General features: G+C 48.7%; 1 protein-coding gene across 1 annotated transcript in view; it reads right to left on the bottom strand.

Annotated features, from left to right (window-relative positions):
- The window catches only part of ARK2C (arkadia (RNF111) C-terminal like ring finger ubiquitin ligase 2C), a 52899-nt gene that overhangs the window by 16619 nt on the left and 16419 nt on the right, over positions 1-19861 (bottom strand). The window lies entirely within an intron of this gene.

Here is a 19861-nt window from a genome sequence, read left to right as displayed (position 1 = left end):
AGCCTGGCCCAGGTTGAGCAGAGAGGTGGTGGCTGAACCATCCCTGGAGACATCCCAGGCCAGGCTGGACGGGGCTCTGAGCAACCTGAGCTGGTGAAGATGTCCCTGCTCATGGCAGGGGGGCACTGGGGGAACAGGAAAGGTCCCTTCCAGCACAAATGATTCTATAAATCCCATTAGTGGGGATGATGCTACAACAGCACACAGGGAGCCTATGCAGTCTAAGCTGTATCTCCATCCTTGTGCTCATAGGGACCTCAGTGTTGATGCAGGACTGACTCACTGGAGGAGCTGGGCAGGTCCCTTCAACTCAACCCATTCTGTGATTCTATGAAAAAGTCTCAGCATTTTAGAAAAGGGAAAAATAAAATCTTTTTTTCTAAAATACATTTTCATGTGTTATGAGCTTACCGAAGCTATCACAGCCTGATGACTCTCCATGCAACTCAAAGTACTTCTTTGCCTGTCTGAAAATGTCTCATAGGCAAGGAAATAATCTCTGCTCTAAGAATCCGTCTCTCGCTGACTGCAGGGTGCGAATGGGAGCCGGGATTAAGACCAAGCATCTTTGCTGAGACCCTTCAACAGCCCGTGCTGTGAGCCGCATGCAGGGAGAGATCAGCTGTGGGAAACACAGCACGGACTGCCATGAGACCAGCCAGGGAACTGATGGGAATGAGGGAGAAATGAGGTGTGAAAGATATCTGTAGCGGAGGCTTTTTATGAAACATCTGGCACTGGTTTGCGCCTCCCTTCTGGTCCTTGCTTGGATGGGCCCTTGGCCCAGTCCAGCACATTAATTCCTACGTTCCTGGAGCATTTACAGGCATCACAGCAAAACCTTTGGCTCTTAAACAGGGGGCTACTCAGAGGTGAAGGATAGGACTTGAATTAGGCTATCAGAGATGCTTCCTTGCCGAGGATCAGCACCAGGGTAGGACAACTGATCCTTTTACGTAGTTTTTTGAACACCTCATCTTCCTGAAAACTCCTTCTTTCTCTTTTTTTTTGTCCAGGAACAACAGCACCAAGAGACACCAAGTGTCATCCCGAGACACAGACCAGATGTGCCCATGGTGTCTTCTTCACCCAGCTTGCTCCTGCTCACATCTCCCCGCTGCTGCCAGGCGGGGCCGGGCCACCACAGCAGCTCAGGGAGCCCCAAGATCTTCCTGCTCATTCCATATGGAAACAGGAGATGATAACACACAGCAAGCCAGATGTCAGCCAGAGAAATAACAGGAGAGGACCTAACAGAAAAGAATGGTTTGCAAAACTGTGCATAAATAACTACACACAGCTTCGCTTTAATACAAACCAAACCTCCATAGTGCCCCTCTGAGACAAGTGATAGGTAAGAAATGGTTGTGCCACCAGCATCAGGACTTCTTAAGGTGATGATTTCTCATGCTGTCAGACAACTGCATGATTCAGCTACCCTATTAATTAAAACCAATGGAGACGGGATCAGAACCACTGTTTCCCAACGACAGAGCTACAAATTTGGATCCATGAGCCATCCTTGCACCCCACCACCCCGTACTGTAGGTTCTATTTGCTGCTGTCAGCTTGACCCCAATTCATCGTAGCCCAGTGATAAGTAAAGGCTGAGTAATGATATGTGGATCTTGTGCTGCCTCGACCCGTGGTTCAAGCTGAACAACACTGCAATCATGGGGAGATAATAGAATCATTTTGGTTGGAAAAGACCCTCAAGATCATTGAGTCCAACTGTTAACCCAACACTGGCACTACCCCATGTCCCTGAGAACCTCATCTGTGTGTCTGTTCGACCCCTCCAGCGATGGCGACTCCAGCACTGCCCTGGGCAGCCTGTTCCAATGCCCCACAGCCCTTTGGGGAAGAAATTGTGCCCCACATCCAACCTCAACCTCCCCTGGCGCAACTTGAGGCCGTTTCTTTGTGTCCCTGTCTCCCCTCAGCTCCTGTTCTCCAGCTGAACCCCCCAGGCCCCTCAGCCGCTCCCATCACACTTGTGCTCCAGCCCCTTCCCCAGCTCCGTTCCCTTCTCTCAACTCGCTCCAGCACCTCAAGGCCTTTCTTGGCATGAAAGGCCCAAAACTGCCCCCAGGATTGGCGGTTTGGCCTCCCCAGGTCCCAGCACAGGGACGGTCACTGCCCTGGGCCTGCTGGCCACACCAGTGCTGGTACCAGCCAGGATGTTGGTGGCCTCTGGACCACCTGGGCACACACTGGCTCATGTTCAACCGCTGTCACCAAAACCCCCAGGTCCTTCTAACACCCCTGGCCTCCTAACTCCTGTGTTTGCTGGATAATTGCAGAGTGACGTACAGTGAATTGCTGAACCTCTAATGGCCATGGGTTCTCCCAACAGAAAACAGCTACAGCATGTCACAGGTGAGCCATTTTACACCTCCAGGTCTTCACAGCACCTGGAAACAAGGTTCTAGAGCAGGTTAAACTGCTACTCCCTCTGCTCATCCAAACACACCAACCTGTGCCACCAGGTAGCTGTTTAGATCTATTTCAGAAAAAAAAATGGCTTAGGAGGACACAAGTCAATGACGCTTAGTGATATGACCCTACATTTACTAGGACAAATCTTGTAGCACCTAAGTAAAGCAGAAGAAGCCAGTCTGCGTCCCTCTGCACCTCTCTCATCTCCTGATGCCTGGTGCAACCCTTGCCAAGGATTTCCAGCCTTTTGCTGTGTCTTGGGAAGCCTTAGTCTGATTTAGCAAAACATCTGCAGGACCTTTGGTGCCAGAACCATGATAAACCAGAGAGCACAGGGTGAGTAGATTATCTTGTCGGAGCTTTTGACTTGAATTTTTCCTCCCACACCAAGACCATCCTTGCGAGGAACTTGATCTCACACTTTCCTGCAGCCCAGAAAGTGCAAAGTTTATCTCTGGTATCTGGGCAGTAAGGCATGTGCAGAGCAAACCTAACCTAAACTCAAGGCCTAACCCATTTTGTTTTGGTACGCAGCATTCATTTGTCATATTTTGAGGCACTAGTCCACTAAAACAAGCATTATTTTAGGGTTTTTTTCTGATACCTACTGTTGCAATGATGCATTTCCCTCCAGAGAAAAAATACTATCCAGATATGACTGAGACCATACGATTAAATAAAACCCACCAATTTGTCTTAACGTAATTCACTATCTTGTGTTGTAATTGTTCGTTCCCTACAACTAATTCAATTGCTGATGAGGATTTTAACAGCAAAGTGAAGACTTTGGGGAATACTTCAGCAAATCTATGCTTATTAGCAGTCATCAAATCACACAGCTGGCATAGCCAAAGAAGCTTGCAAAACGAAGAGTCAGTCCTTGCCAAGCATGGTATTGGTGGACCCCAGAAAGCCCTGGCAAAAAAGAAAAGACAGTACACAGCAGAATATTTAATCTCTGAGTTATATATTTCCAAGTTTACCCTCTTCCATTCATTGTATCTGTTGTCATCACTTAAAAGAATTAATCCTGTCTGCAATTGCTAATCTAAAGACATATAAAGCCTTTCAGTTTTAAGTCAGTCTGCTCACATAACAAAGATAAGAGTGACTTGCCAAACACCTAATCACGAACTACAGACAATACTGACCTATTTTGAAGCTTGCACAATTAGTTGAGTCTTGCTTTAATACATATCTCAAGACTGTTGTATAAGGTGTCCTTTAGCTGAATGTTTCTCATTCCACACAAAAAGGATTTTGTAATGCAATATGCAAATGTCTAACTGATCGGCTTTTTAGGGTGTGAATGTAGCTATAAGATTTTGTATATAATGTCTTTTACTTTTCTTGCTGGCATACTGGCTTTATTCCAGCATCCAGATTTGCTCAACTCTGCAAATAAATTTCTTGTCTCGGTGAGCTAAATTTGGCTAAATTTATATGCACACTGGGTAAAGCACCCTGTTTTGGGACAACATATCTAGCAGCAAGGGACCTTGGTGGAGACTGCCTTTCAAGTCCACATGTTGACCTCACATACACGAGATAAATCCAGCGTCACCCTACAGACTCCAGCTGAGCAGCCTTAACCCCATGTAACTCACCATGACCAGCACCAGAATCTGGCCGGTAGACATTCATCCCTATTCCAGATAAAGGAGAATTTCATGTGAGAGGTGTCTATTAATGATTGCTCCTCTAACACTTCTTCTTTCTCTTTTCCAAGCCACAGTTTGGTCCTACATCTCAATTGCATTGGAACTGACCCATAAAACGCTTCGAGGAAATTTGATTCATTGATTTAATCTGCTTTTTGCCTGGATGGTAACATCTACCACAGCAAAGAGCAATCCATGACTAAAAGCCAGTCCAGATATCCCACTCCAGCTTTTCTTTTTATGCCCTGGAACAAGGCCAGGGCTGACATTTTCATTAACTGAACTGAACTGAACATTAAATGAAGACATTTGTGCAGCGAAGACAATGAGGTTAGAAAATGTGCCTATCAAAGCTGATGACTGCATGTTCCATGAGCCACGTTCCCACCCAACTGCCCCAGTGGTGGAAGGCAACATTGCTCTGGGACTGGCAAGGCAGGGACCCTCTCCTCACTCAATGGGCTCCAGAGTTTTGGTCCTCATCCTACTGCAGGATTATCCTTCTCCAATTGGGATACTTTGATTTTGCAGGAAGAGGTGTCAGCTGAATCTTGGATGTTCTTTTATGGCCTATCCCAAAGGCACCTAACAGGTTCATCAGCTTCAGTGGCCTTTTCTGGAAACGCTTTGCTCCTCCAGAGCAATGCAGTCTTCACCAGCCCTGCAGGCTTTTGACCTGAGGCCAACCTGGAACCAGGTGTCCCCATGTCCATCCTGCTGCATGAGGATCATCGATGTGCTCCTCCTGGTGACACGAGTAGCTCCAGCCGCTCATATCTGGAGCTGCAGAAGACTGATTTCTCTGGGGTTACTTTCAGGCTGCCCACCAGCCAGAAATCCTTCTTTCCTTGTCCTGCTGCTTCTCCCTTTCATTTAGATGCTGTTGCTGTGGCAGATGATGACAGCACAGAGAAGCATCTGATCAGCAGCTCTGAGATGAGCAGTGCGTCACTTCTGTGTCAGCAAAGCAGGCAACCCACTCCCATTTTTTGCAGCCTCCCTCTGTTTGAGGCCAAATGTCATTGACATCTGAGACTTCTGTCTCAATGAAAACATCTAAACTGAGTTATTTCTCAGCAAAGCAGATGTGTATTTCTCACCCTTGTCTTTCCTCTCCCTCTCCATATCTAGTTCCTCAATCTTGTCTGTTGACCATATACATTTGCAAGGTCTTCTGTCTTTCTCAGCCTGCCCACCCACCCAGACTCCCAGTTTGGACAACCCTCATTGCCCTACATTACCCCGGGCCTCAGCTGAGCCAGAAAAGCAGCTAATTACTGAGACTGGCTAATCCAGCTCTAAAAGTGCCCTACAAGAGTCTAAAGCCTAAAATAGGGATGCAAAGATGGAATCTGATGAAGATGTAAAACGGGTCTTGGGCAAGCTCCTGCAGGGTGGGAAAGAGGAGTTATGTGGCTGTCTGACTTGCCTGGGGCTAAGCCTGCCGCAAAAGAGGCTACAGGATGGCATGGTGGTGTAGGACCAAGTAGTCATGGATGCCCCATCCACTTATGTCTCTGGGTAAGCACAAGCAACACCTTCTGGGCTCATGTGATGCTCTGGTAGCCTGCAACCACTGCAACCACTGCAATCACTGCAACCGCTGCAACCGCTGCAACCACTGCAACCACTGCAACCACTGCATCCATTGCCCCTCAGCTTCTTCCATCACATCCTAAAGTCAAGAACAGCACCATGAATCACAGAATAATTTTGGCTGGAAGATGCCCTCAAGATCATAGAGTCCAGCCATAATCTAACACTGGCACCACCCCATGTCCCTGAGAACCTCATCTCTGTGTCTGTTCAACCCCTCCAGGGATGGTGACTCCAGCACTGCCCTGGGCAGCCTGTTCCAATGCCCCACAGCCCTTTCCAGGAAGAAATTTTCCCTAATATCCGATATAAACGTCCCCACGGAGCTGGGTCTGCTGTCCTCACCAGAGCCACACAATTCGGCAATGCCATGGACCCACCTCCCTATCTGCACCGTGGAGAGGATCTTCAGCTAAAAAGCTTTCAGGGAAGATCACTTAACAGCTACTTAGGAAGCGACAAAAACACTTAGCTGGAAAATGGAGTTACAGGCTGCAGTCTCATAACTAGGAGGCAAAGATTTGTTTTTCACAAAGACAAAGGATGATGCAGCCATGTGGATAACAGCTGAACCTGTTTGACTGCTCATCACCACGTTGTTTCCACCCAGCATCTGAATGCCGTGGAAACCCACGGGGAAACTCATCACATACTCCTCACTACGGCTTTCTGAATTCCATGACCTTTATTTTTCATTTCTACAGTTATATTTACTGTTTCTAATCATTATCTGAAGCAGACTGGACATTCTTTTTTGATAAAACAAATGCTCCTAATTCCTTTTGCCCCCCAGTGAATCCTGTAAATGACAAGTCCATATATTTTTCCACGTAGGTATATGACATTAAGTCACAGAAATGTACTGGTCTGATTCTGGGTATTTCTGTCACCAAGGATTCTCCTTTAGCATCAGTCAGGATTTGACTACGCATATGCGCATGCAAATTTATCCATCCACCAATATTTCACCCAGAAAGGCTCCAGGGACCTCTGTGCACATTAAACACTGACCCATCTCTGAGAGGCAAAGCCCCTGGGTAAACCTGACAGAGAGACAAGGGATGCTACGAGCTTTATGAAAAGGAAAAACCCAGAAAGCAGGATGGTTTTACTTCCACCTCCTTTCCCTGTGGCAGCAATATTTTGGAAGCAACCACACTGCTGGTGAGGGACACGGGATCAGGCCCGTCGCTGGGGATGGGTACCTCGAGCAGACAGCTGCAGCCCGGGGAGCGCAGCCGCCTTCAAAAGGAAAACAAAATCTGTCTGATGCTGTTAAGCTGCCTGCGATGCATGTGAATTTCTCCCCTGGGTAAGGCAACCTGGCCGGCTTGTCGAGGCATCCACGGTCCGCATGTGGGGGCTGGGGATGGGAAGGGAGGACGGGGCTATTTATACATCTCCATGCCATCGCGGGGGAGAGGGAGACGGCAGCTCCTGGACAGCCCTGGCTTCACTCACTGACAGGTTTTTGCAGCCCTGGAAGATCTGCCTGTCGCCAGCAGCTGAGCTGGGGGATGGAGCCGCGACATCTCGGCCATTTCACCCTGATTAGAGCCCCCACGACCCCTTCTCCTGCCCTGGGGTGGTAGACGGATGAGGACAGGCTGAGAGACTTGGGGTGTTCAGCTGGAGAAGAGAAGCCCCGGGGAGACCTTATTGCACCTTTCCAGATTTAAGAGTAGCCAATAAGAAAGATGGGGACAGACATTTGAGCAGGGCCTGTTGCGATAGGACAAGGGGTGATGGTTTTAAACTAAAGGAGGGAGATTCAGGCTGGACATGAGGAAGGAATTGTTGTCCCTGAGGGTGGTGAGAGCCTGGCCCAGGTTGGGCAGAGAGGTGGTGGCTGAACCATCCCTGGAGACATCCCAGGCCAGGCTGGACGGGGCTCTGAGCAACCTGAGCTGGTGAAGATGTCCCTGTCATGGCAGGGGTGGCACTGGGGGAGCTGGGAACGTCCTTTCCAACCCAAACCATTCTATGATTCTATAAACCCCATAAACCAGAACCACCCAAGGTTCCTCTCCTGCTTATTTCCCTGGATGTGCATTAAAATTTCCCTTGGAAACAGCAATGCGGTGGGAAGTTCGCGTTGCTTCCCATGGTTTATAGCGAATAAAGTCTAAAATCATGGGAGCAGCTCCAGCTTCACGTGGCACACCCAGAAACACTCACACAGCGTTTACAAACAAGCTGTCAGCCACATGTTAATCCTTTGTAAATTATTTCTGAATATTATTATTAAGTGCACTAAATTGACTTGTTAACAAGAAATGAGGGGTGATAATGCACCTGAAAATAAATTCAAAAAAAAAAAAAAATTAAAATCACCCACAGACCAAATTCAAGTATATTCAGATGCATAAAAATGTAGCAGTCTTGCAAAGAGGGAGATATCATGCTGTCTCCTTCCAGTTACAGGACAGCAAACTGCCGGGCGAGGAAATCAGGTGGGGAGGATGGAAGGGGAGGAGGAAGGAATTTGAGAGAAAATTTATCAGAGGGAAAGGAATCTTGTCTCACTTTCACCACCTTCACCAACACCTTTCTGATTTCATTTAGCAAACGGCAAGAACCATGCCAAAAAATAGTAGGCAGGCAGTTCATGGGTGCAGCCTACAGATCCATGCATCTCATGTCGTGCAACGGGTAGTAGAACCAGAACTAGCCCATCGTCCCGAAAAACACATAAACACAGATCTCAGAACTGCAGGTTGTCCCTGACGGTTTGTATGATCCCCATTCACCATCCAGTTGTTCAGCTGGAGAACAGGAGCTGAGGGGAGACAGGGACACAAAGAAACGGCCTCAAGTTGCACCAGGGGAGGTTGAGGTTGGATGTGGGGAACAATTTCTTCCCCAAAGGGCTGTGGGGCATTGGAACAGGCTGCCCAGGGCAGTGCTGGAGTCACCATCCCTGGAGGGGTTGAACAGACACAGAGATGAGGTTCTCAGGGACATGGGGCAGTGCCAGGGGTGGGGTAACAGTTGGACTCAATGATCTTGAGGATCTCTTCCAACCAAACAGGTTCTATGATTCTATCCTCTCGCCCTAATGATGTCTCTCATTAATTGCTGTATGGCTTGAGCTGGTGTGGCTGGAGCACAGGCTCCTACACACACTCACGCTCCCCGACACCGAGCAGAGCATCTTTTCTCCTGCACACCACAGGGGCAAACCACACACGGCCCTGATGTACCCAAAAAAAAAGGCTGAGCTGGGAACACACCCAAAAAAAAAGACTGAGCTGGGACTCCTTCCAGAGCCCAGACTCAGCATCCAGAGAAAAAAAGAATATTACAGTTACAACTGGCAATAACCAGCATTTACCAGCGTATTTCCATCAGGAGTGGAGTGATGCTGAGCGGTGGGGATAGGAAGCAGTGAGAGCTGGTGATGGGACACGGCCAGGCAGCCTGGACCCATGACAGGACAGACACAGCTGTTTATACAGTGCTGGCTGGGGGTTTGTTCCTCCAAACCTTTTCCACTGGCTTTGGGAGGAAAAAAAAAAAGAAAAAAGAAGTTTTGTTGAAGACGATGTTTCACAGGAATGTGTTGAATTCAGCAATATTTTCTGAGCAGGAAGGAGAAACACTTTGGCGGCGTTACTACGCTTAAATCCATCCTTTTGCTCTTGTACTTCCCACTATGTTTTGATTATAGCTTCATTCTCATGTATGGCATTCAAGGGTGTATTCATGACTTTCGGATTATCACGCCAAAAAAAAAAGAAGAAGGAAAAGCCAGACCATGCTGAAAGAAAATGTTTCCTGAGATTTAATGTTCCCAGTTTCACTCCTCCCCTCCCAGGCTCTCGCGTGCCTGGAGGGATGGGTGTCCCCGCCAGCCTGTTTGCCACCCAGCCCAGCTCTTTCCTCCCCAAAACATCCCATTTCTCACAGTTCTGGGCCCAGCTCCATGTGTCTGCCAGGAAAAGGCACTGGAGGAAACGCAGCTTTGGGGACATTGCAAAAACCCTCTGCTATTATTTTTCATTCCTCTTTGAAGGCGTTGGAAAGGGTGGAGAACGAATGGCCAACAGGAATCTCTTGCTCTCAAATCCTATGTTTTTAGTCGCATCTCAGGTCTCACCAGCGTTTTTGGGCTGACTGGCCATTCGCAGGGCTTATGTCTCAGGGAAACCCCTGTGCTGCTGGGTGCAGAGGGGGTTTGGCCAGCACCTGAGCTTCAAGGCAATTATTGGGGTTTTGGCCATCAGCCATGCACCCTGATTTGATCACCCATCCCTTCTCCCCCACCGCCACCCCAGCCAACTTCTGTGTGTAACCCAACCATATTTTATGTGCCGGATGGTGGGGAAGGTGAAAAATACCTGAGTTTTTCCCAGTGTTTGGACTGCTAGCCCAATTCACAAAAGCATTTGAAAAGAGAGCTTCAGGGGGCCAAGGAATGCTCTGGTCAAAGGAGGCAAGGGAGTTCATCTTTTTGTTGTGCATACATTACTAGCAGGGTGTTAGACCCGTATGCCTTATTCCCCCACCTGGACATGGGAAGGAATTAATCCTCAATTTAAAAATAAAAATTTAAAAATCATTAAAAACCCCGATGTGACTGTGGTCTATTACTTGGGTTGTCCTGCAGAGAGCAATGGGGAAACACTTGGAGTGAGCCCTGTCCCTGCCCTTGGGAACAGAAAACGTGCTGACTTGTGCACACAGGAGCCTTCAGCTTTGACAGGCAGTGATATGCTGCAGCCAGTTGCTCGGAGAGGGAAATTCAATACTTGGATTTCCAATGTTTCCTTGCTTTCACAGCATCCAAAGCCCTCCCCAGACATTTGGAAGTGCTCAACACCTGTCTTAAAACACTCTTAACTGCTCCTAATGACCAGCTGGGAGCCTTGCAGCAGCTCCCTCTTACCAGTAATGATATGTGAGACATCCAAAAATGGGCAAAAAGCCAAACCACGGGGGGAAAAACCCCAGATAGGACCTGGAAGGATCTTAAGTGCTGTGCTGCATCAACCATGGAGCCTCTTAATTCTGTGACAGCCTAAACCAAAACCCTCCACCCAAATGCTGCCAGATTGTGTGGATCTGAAGTCCAAATGCAACTTTAATATTTCTTCAGAGAAGACATTGAATGGAAAGAGCCAGAGTTCTCAGCTGTGTCTTACGCCTGTTTAAGCAAAAGGCTTTGTGACGGCACCTGGTCTCAAACCGGCATCTGCTCAGCATCAGCCACAGCAGCTCAGATGGGAGATGAGTCCTTCATCACGTCCATACGCCCGTGGGCAATGGGGAACCAGGGTCCTGGCACAGCCCAGGGGATGGGACTTCTCTGCCCCACAAGGATGTGGGGATGCGGGGACAGCACCCCATTCCCATGCCAGCCTAAATATCCCCTCTTTCCTCAGCAATTTTTGGGTGAAGACCAGTAGTGTTGGTGTCAGTCTTCTCCTTTCCACGTACGTTGTCTCCCCTGTGCACAGGGATTTCCAGCAAAGATTTGAAATCTGTATTTGAAACAGTATTTGAAACCTGTCCTAAAAAACACAGAGGAGACAGTTTTTGAGGTGTGTTACTTGCATGAATCCCGTCCATTTCCATTTTATGTATCAATTTTCCACCTACCCCCTTTCAAGTGAGGCTGTAATCGCCAGCTGGGTTTTCCTGCTTGATTTATTTATCTGAATCTTAAGCCCAGCGGTGGGAGATCCCACCCAACATGTCCACAGGGCTCCAGAGTGAGTGGCAGTGATTTGAGGGGTGGGTTTGGGAAATCAGTGAAGTGTTCACCATTTCTGGGAATAGCACATCAGGTTAGCTGGGGAATGATTTTCTTGCAGTCTTAGAATCATAGAATAATTTAGGTTGGAAAAGACCTTTAAGATCAAGTCCAACCATAAACAATAACCAGCCCAGCCTTTCTTCTTTGCTGGCCCAAAAGCCAGAAATTTTTGACAGAGCAGCACCACTCCAAGCTTTGTTTCTCCTAGCATCTGCAGAAATATGCCACGAAAAACAGCTGTCTGACCTCACAGAGAAAGTGCAGCCCCGGGTAGCAGGAAGAAATCAGGTTGGTTATTAAAGAAAGGGAGCTGGCAAGTGCTGGGTCTGTCATTCATGCCACAATTAATGCTGAAGGGTTTGACCCTGAGGGTGGTGAGAGCCTGGCCCAGGTTGGGCAGAGAGGTGGTGGCTGAACCATCCCTGGAGACATCCCAGGCCAGGCTGGACGGGGCTCTGAGCAACCTGAGCTGGTGAAGATGTCCCTGTCATGGCAGGGCTGGCACTGGGGGAGCTGAGAAGGTCCCTTCCAACCCAGATTATATGTGGCACCTGCCACCCAAACGAATATACTACACAGTCCCTCTCAATTTTTTGAGAGATCGCTCAAAGAATGTCCCACCTCACCCCACAAGGCAAATGCAAGGGCTGTTCAGCAGCTGGCACTTCTTCCAAGTGACAGCACGCAGAAGACAGAAACTTTTTACAAATGCTAGGGTATAAAATAATGCAGATTATCTCTCGAGGGAAGGAACATTCCTGGTAGATGTGAACACAAAAAGTTTCGCAAGTGTCCCCATTCAACAATGTAAGGTCCTATTCTGAGCTCACCGCTGAGTCCAAGAGCAGCCCTCAGCATGGGGGCTTGCACCTGTGGAGCTCCTGCAAGTCCCAAGCCCCACTGGACCCCTTAATTTAATTCACCTGAAGGACTTTGGGGGTTAGACCATCACTGTGCACTGGATGGGGGTGCCATGTAGGGACCTGTTTGGACTCACAGCACCACGGGACATCCCAAGGACTGAGCCTGAAGACTCATGAGGTTTGGTGGAACAGGTCAGGGCAGCTCAGAGACTCTTTACACTGAACTGACTTGAATTCAGGTCTGGGAAAACCCCAGCTACTGTGAGCCCTGATGTGCCACATCCTGGAAATTCCCCTTTTATGCTCCACAAAAAAGAAATCTGTAGCTAAAAGAGAAAGATCCTGAAAGCCTGTTCCCCATTAAACTTAATATCCCAAACTTTACAGGTATGTGTCACTCCAGGAGACAGAGAGCTGTGTTTAAAGTACAAATAAAACATCAGTTTCTCGATACAGAAATAGATCTTACTTTACGCTTCTGCATGGGGTCCTGGTATGAGTAAGTGCTGCTAGAAATACGTATTTTATAGGGCTAAATGTAAAGTCATCCATCCGAGAAAAACCATACGGGTCCTTTTTGCAGGTGGCAGGCTATTGGAGGGAAAGTGATTTTTGGTAATCAGGAAACCATGAGTTCTCAGAGCCCCCGCAGCTCCTGGAGGCACAAGCATTCGCTATATAAACACCAGGGGTTGGGGTCACTTGGGAGCAATAAGCCCCTTATGTCGATGCCAATGCCAGGAAGGAGGCCTGGAGAGGAACCCAAGGGTGCCGTGCATGCACCCCATGGGGAGGGATTGCAGGGGACCTGTGTCTTCAGATCAGAAAGAGCAAAGATGAAACCGCGGCTAAGCACAGCCTAAGATGGTACCTAAGACAGGGCAGTATGAGGTTCATCAGTCTGATAACGAGCCTGATAAAACCCATCGGCCCAGACTGACGTGCAGTCAACGCAGGCTGGAACACTGGGCATCACGGACGCTCAGCTGAAATCACTGTCTCAGCACCTGGGCTGGATGGGTTCCAAAGGACGTCCCCTCACTTGGGCAAAAGTTAATTTTGGGATGTGTGATGGAGGCGGTGACAACAGCTGCCCCTTCCAGGACAAAAATCCACCCACTCGTGGGTATTTTCCCCTTCCACTGAAATCAAAGGTGGCTGATTGGAAGGGATTCACTTTTCCACCATCATGGGAATGAGTGATCAGGTTCCTCCTTATTCCATCAAGAACGCACTGCAGGGCTGTTGGTGGCCCAGCAGCAACCAGTTAAAGTCATGGAATTGAATCATTGAATGTCCTGAGTTGGAAGGACCCACAAGGATCATCGAGTCCAACTCCTGTCCCTGCACAGGACACCTCACAGTTCACACCGTGTGGCTGAGGACATTGTCCAGTCTCTTCTTGAACACTGTTGGGCTTGAGGCCGTGACACCTCCCTGGGGAGCCTGTTCCAGTGTCCAGCACCCTCTGGGTGAAGAACCTTTTCCTAATGTCCAACCTGAACCTCCTCGGCACATCTTCCTGCCATTCCCTCGGGTAAGGCAGGATGCTGCAGGTCTGACTCCACATCACAGGCAGCATCTAATTTCCCTGCAACAGCCTTCTGAAACTGCTCAACAATCATCTGGCATCCCTGAGAGAGTTAAGACTAAGTCAATTTTTCCTTCATCAACCTTACTTTCGAGGGGCTCTTAACTCTCGACGTTTGTGCTCTCGTGAGGCTGAAACTTGGCACAGAAGCACACGGCACAGATGGAGTTTTATTTGGTAATAAATAGCTTAAATCTCATAAGCTTTTTTTTTGGCTTAAACATGTAAAACGGGAAAATAAAAATATGCAGGATTTTTTTTGCTACCTTCCAATAATTTTGGTAAAAGCAGCTTATATTGAATAATGGTCGGCCTTTTTCAGATATACACAGTCCACAATGCCATTTCTCAAATACCTTGCCTTTTAAATATCTGTTTCTTAACAGGATCAATGTCTTTCACTTAGTGCAGTGCCAGCATTGAAGCCTGAGATTTCTGTGGGTGACTCGCAACCCTGAATTATTCGATTTTTGGCACATTAAGCCTGTTGTTCAGGAAGAGCTAAAACATGGCGATATTCCCCAAGCCCTTTAATCAATGTCGGTAATGTTTTGAGGATGGATTGCTGTTCTAATTGTGCCCCTGTGACATCCCGCTTCTTTAGACTTCAGGCAATTATTGCAGCCCAGTGCTATCTAACCAGCCCCTGGGTGAGCATTGGTTTTTGCCAGCTGTTCGCCAGGATTTAGCTCCTTCAGATTTATCCCAAACACACAGTTTACCCTATCGAGGCCAGCTACTTTTTGGTGGCCAAAAGCCAAGGAGACACCCCAAGCCCCAAACACAGATGCCCTTCAAAAGTCCACCTCAGCTGGAGAAGAAATATCAGTGGTTTTGCTCATATGGTCAGCTCCAGCCATCAGAAGGTCCCCAGTGTGATGCTGGGCTACTGTCCAGCTGGTATCATTATCCCAATGCTTTGTTATTTGGAGGGCTGGGATTTTTTGCAGGGGGCTCTGGGTATGATAACGTTGCACTGGGCCGGGGAGCTGGGCTGATGGTGGGTCAGAGTCGTGCAACATGGCCTGAAGAGGACTACACAGATGTTACTTTAGGAAGATGTCCTTTCCTTGGGGTGGGAACCAACCTGTTGTCTCCTCTGAGCTGCGTCCCCATTTCCTGATAGGGAGGACTGAAGGCAGCGCTACAGGGTTGGAAATTTTCCCGCAAAACAGACTCCCACCAAGGTCCCCACCTCAACACCAGTCTTGCAACCCAAGGGCAGGCACAGGACCTCCCCACGCACCTGTCCCGCATCTCAACCTTCTCAAATCCCAGCAAGACTTAGAGAATAATTACTTGCAAGACTTAGTGGTTGGAAGCAAGGTAGGTGGCTTGTACTGCAGAGGCCACCCCTTGTCCCAGAAGGTCCCAGCCTGCTGTCAGTTCTGCATACATGTAGACTCCAGGAGGAATGGGATAACCCACACTTGGTATGGGATTGCACAGGATCCAGGTGACTCACTGAATGAGAGGATGGTGAATTGCAAGAAAAACGCCCCAAAATACAGTTACACTTTGGGCCACCTGCCCTCAAGCAATACTAGCCACAAGTCACACTATATAGCATGTGGGAGATGTCGCAGCAACAAGTCGCTAATGTGAAACTATTCTGATGGAGCATGGCAATGCACCCAAGGAAGAAGCATCCTCCGGCTGCAGTGAGGCCATTGCAGGAATTTTTAGGTGGATAAATTACAACACTGCATCCAAAGCTGCTCCCAGCCACAGCAAGGTCTTCCTACCTCTCGTTCATCCAAGACATTACCCAGCTCCACAAATGGGTGTCTGGAGAAAACACCAGGAATGGTCCCTGGTTGGGAATCAGAATGGTTTGGGTTGGAAGGGACCTCCAAAGCCCATCCAGTGCCCCCCCTGCCATGAGCAGGGACATCTTCACCAGCTCAGGTTGCTCAGAGCCCCGTCCAGCCTGGCCTGGGATGTCTCCAGGGATGGTTCAGCCACCACCTCTCTGCCCAACCTGGGCCAGTGAAGCGTTTGCTTAACATCAGGTTGGCACCTGTTGTGTCCGCTACAGACCCACACACCAGCTTCAATCTGTCTGTGGAAAAGAAAGCAGTGGGCGTCTGTGCTGCCTGTGCTTGGCATCAATGAATGGCTTTTTTCCTTAGATTTAAAGGCACTAGGGTGCCAGTAATTAAACTAGTCTAAAGAAGCAAACCCAGCCACCTCAAACAGAAGAGCTGTTGTAGTGTTAACAGATTGACCAATGTGAACACGGAAGACGCCAAAACTACTGACAAGCCTGGAATGAACCGAGCCAGGTGACAAGGGAGGCCTATGGGCCAAGCTGCACCCTGGCTTCATGTCTTCACAGCTGCCATGGGAGGAATGAGGGACTTGAGCAGATGTGGAGGACACAGAGCAGGAGAAGAGGGATCCTGGCAGCGGTCAAAAAGCAAAATGCAACCCCCATCAGCCTGCTCCCCAGCAGATTAGCTCAGGCAAAGCTAAACTGAGCATCGCAGGGTGGGAAACGGGGCTGGGTTCAGATTCCTCACATCACATCAACCCCTTGGTTGGACATTGTGGGCACCTCGTGGGATGGAGACCACGGGGGACCCAGGGGGGATGCTGGGAGAAGAGAGTGCTTCTCAGCAGGGGACAAGCCAAACCGGGAAACCTGAAGACACCACAAGAGTGGGTTACCAAGGCAATGGCAGACGAGCTATTCTCCCTTTACCATTTTCTTTCAAAGATCTGCCTGCTTCCATCATGCACAGGAGCAAACCACCCAGCTGGGACCCGAGCTGACCTCCCGCTGTGATTTTTACCATTCCTGACAGCGGTTTTGCCGAGCCCACTCAGACAGAAACATTCCTCCTCTCTCACGTGGATGCTGTTTTTATCACATCCACCTTGGAAGCCTACGTGCTGCGATTCAGCACAACCAGTGGGTATGGGGAGGCTGTGCAGCCCTCGGCCCCTGGACCAGCAAAACCCCTTGGAGAAGCCCATTAGCAGCACCAGGTTGCCACTGTTATCTTGCTTTCCAAAACCAGCCTCGCTGTTGAAAACCAAACCTGTCATTCAGAGGGAATTTGTCTCCCGGGGCTCTGGGTGCTGCTCTCTTAACAGAGACAATGAAATAAAGAGGTTTTCGGTTACAGGTCGCAGAATAACCTGTAAATTCTTCTTTATGGGGCTGTTTAAGTGCCTCATAAATACGAATAGTGGCGATGGCTGGAGTTAGGTGAGCTGTCACCTGGGGCAGGAAGGAGGGATGCTGTGGTGGGGAAAGCCTGTGTCCCCAGGGCTTTCTGCACAACAGGCACTTTTCAACTGAACTGATGCAACCACCCACACGTTTTCAGGATCAGTCACTGCTCACCACATATAAGGTGAGATTTTTCTCCTGCTGATGGGTTATTTCATGTTTGTAAGGTGTCTCGTGTGGGCTCGTAGTGGTTTTAATGGGTGTGAGGTGCAGCTGCTCCTCAAACTCCTGCTCTTGGACCTCTGGAGGTTGTGGGAGATGCAGTGTCAGGCACCAGAACTTGTTCTGGGGGAAAATTAGTGAACCCAGCTAGACCAGCCACCCATGTCAGCACAAGGGCTAAGGAATTTGCCAGTTAATTAGCACAGTACCATTAGGAGAAAGTTGATGGCCTCGGGGAGAAACCTGCAGCCTTGTTGAGCTCTTTCCACCAGGCTCTAAACCGCTGGCTAAACTGATTATTTGATTCTGCTTTTCCCAGATGAAATTCCTCTCCAGCGCAGTTCCTGCACTGGCAACATTTATATCAGATGAAGCCTTTAAAAGACCAGATTTTCAGACAAATACAGGATGTGGTGATGTCCCTACCAGAGAGATGTCTCCTAGCCGTCCCCATGAACCGGGATGGGAGGCTGGCAGACAGACAACCCTGTTTCACAGCAACTGATTAAGCTAGGATGGCAAGGCTTGGCAAAATTCCAAATTAATTAGTGCTAGCAACACGATTTACAAATCCCTTTTCACTTTTAAAAATCTAAAAATTGCCCAAATTCGTTTTTGCATACCTCACCGGCCTGATATTTCCCCTTGAATTTGCTGTTCCTGAGGTTGCACCTCTTTCACAGGGGGCTTGTGCCGTTTTTAGATGCTCTGAGTCTGAACATGTGGCAGAAGGAACTCGGACCCTTTATGGCTCTTGGCCTTTTGGAGAGGATGGACTAATCTTTGGCTGATATTTAGCAGAGGCTTCCAGAGCCGCACACGACCTCCTGCTTCATATGGTTATGACCTTTCAGCTTCGTCTGTGAGACCATCTGAAATTTGTTTGATTTCAGTTCCTCTGCAGGGCCTTCAAGCAGATTTCTCGCGAATCACAGTGCACCCAAATTACCTGATTCTGTACTTAAACGGCACAGCGGGAGGATGGCAAGGTGCTTGACCAGCAATGGGTAGTGCACTCTGTTTTAAGGGGAGAAGATGGCAGATGGGGAGAGGACAAGACTGGGTTGTGGGCCCAGGACCAGACCATCTCCTCCATGTATCTGCCATGAAAATACACTGGTCTAGGTTGGGCAGAGAGGTGGTGGCTGAACCATCCCTGGAGACATCCCAGGCCAGGCTGGACGGGGCTCTGAGCAACCTGAGCTGGTGAAGATGTCCCTGCTCATGGCAGTGGGGGCACTGGATGAGATTTGGAGGTCACTTCCAACCCAAACCATTCTATGATTTCCAATCACTGTGGGGTGAACAGACTGTACCACGCTCCCCCCGCAGCACACGAGAACCTACCAGGAACCCGTGCAGCTGCTAAATGGAAAAAAAAAAAGCACTTTTTTTAGTTCCACGTGTGACCTCGAGGCCCCAAGGATTTTTACTAATTACCCAATTTAATTTATTTCGCTCTCTTCGCGAGGCTAAGGCTTTGCTTCGCTGGGCCTGCATTGTTTCCATTACAGCCTGCTGGTGTCCAGAGAAGCTTCAAATTAAATATCAGTCACACATTCAGGTCAGGCAGCTCAATTCCATTAACGGACGACAACGCTCAGCCTCCTTGTAATGAATGCTGCCCGCGCCTCCTAATGATACCAGTGGAGGAACCGGGCAGCACCCGCAGAAAGTGATTGGCACCGCGCTGACACCAGGGACCACAAAATTGATTTTTAAAGTCCATTCATCTTCTACAAATCATGGCTTAAGTTTTCCTGACCTGTGACAAATCTGCACGGGCTTCGCTTAAAAGATAGAGTCGAGGGAAGAAAGAAAAAAATACCCACAATATCCACAAAAATCCCAAATTAAACAGGTTTCAGCAGGGTTGTTCTGTCTCAGTTTCTCATCCTCACCCTCAGCCATGTATTTCTGACTCTCACTTTACAAGCAAGATTAAAGGTTTTTCACCCCTCTGCCTCCCAGAAAGGGGGTGGAAAGGATCTAAAGATGCTACACGACCTACTCTGTCACTGGACTAGTGGACATCAGGTTGGGATAAGTCCATCCTTATCAGGTCTACCTACCCCTCTGTCTGCTTTTCATAGCCCAAGAGCCACCAACACTGGGTCCCACCTTGGTCTCTGTGCCCAACTGGGAAGCAGCTTTGAGGGGCTGGTGGTCAACACAGCAAGGAAATGAGCAATGTTGGTGCCCACCTCGATGTCTCTCCATACCCTCCTGGCATGGTCCTGTGGCTGGTGGTCCCAATGACCTGCAGTTCCCCTCCATGCTTCTACAACAAGGTGGTGCAGCTACTGTCGGTCATGGACAAATGAGGATTTACCACTAAAAACCATCAGAAAACGCTTTCGCAAATCCTTAGCATAATTAATCCAAACCTAAGGGTGCCGCCAGCTCATGTCCATACCAGACCAGCACAAGATGCAACATGTTATAGAGCCTTGATTTGTCAAAATCCCATTTGGGTGTCAAGGTGAGGATGTTCTCCACGACGTAACACAACAACATGGAGAAGAAGCTGAGTTGGGTGGAAATCAGGACTTT

This window comes from Patagioenas fasciata, chromosome Z (assembly GCF_037038585.1).
Source record: "Patagioenas fasciata isolate bPatFas1 chromosome Z, bPatFas1.hap1, whole genome shotgun sequence".
In the NCBI taxonomy this organism is placed as follows: Eukaryota; Metazoa; Chordata; class Aves; order Columbiformes; family Columbidae; genus Patagioenas; species Patagioenas fasciata.
The sequence above is the reverse complement of the archived record's forward strand: the minus strand, read 5'-3'. Positions and strand labels throughout refer to the sequence as shown.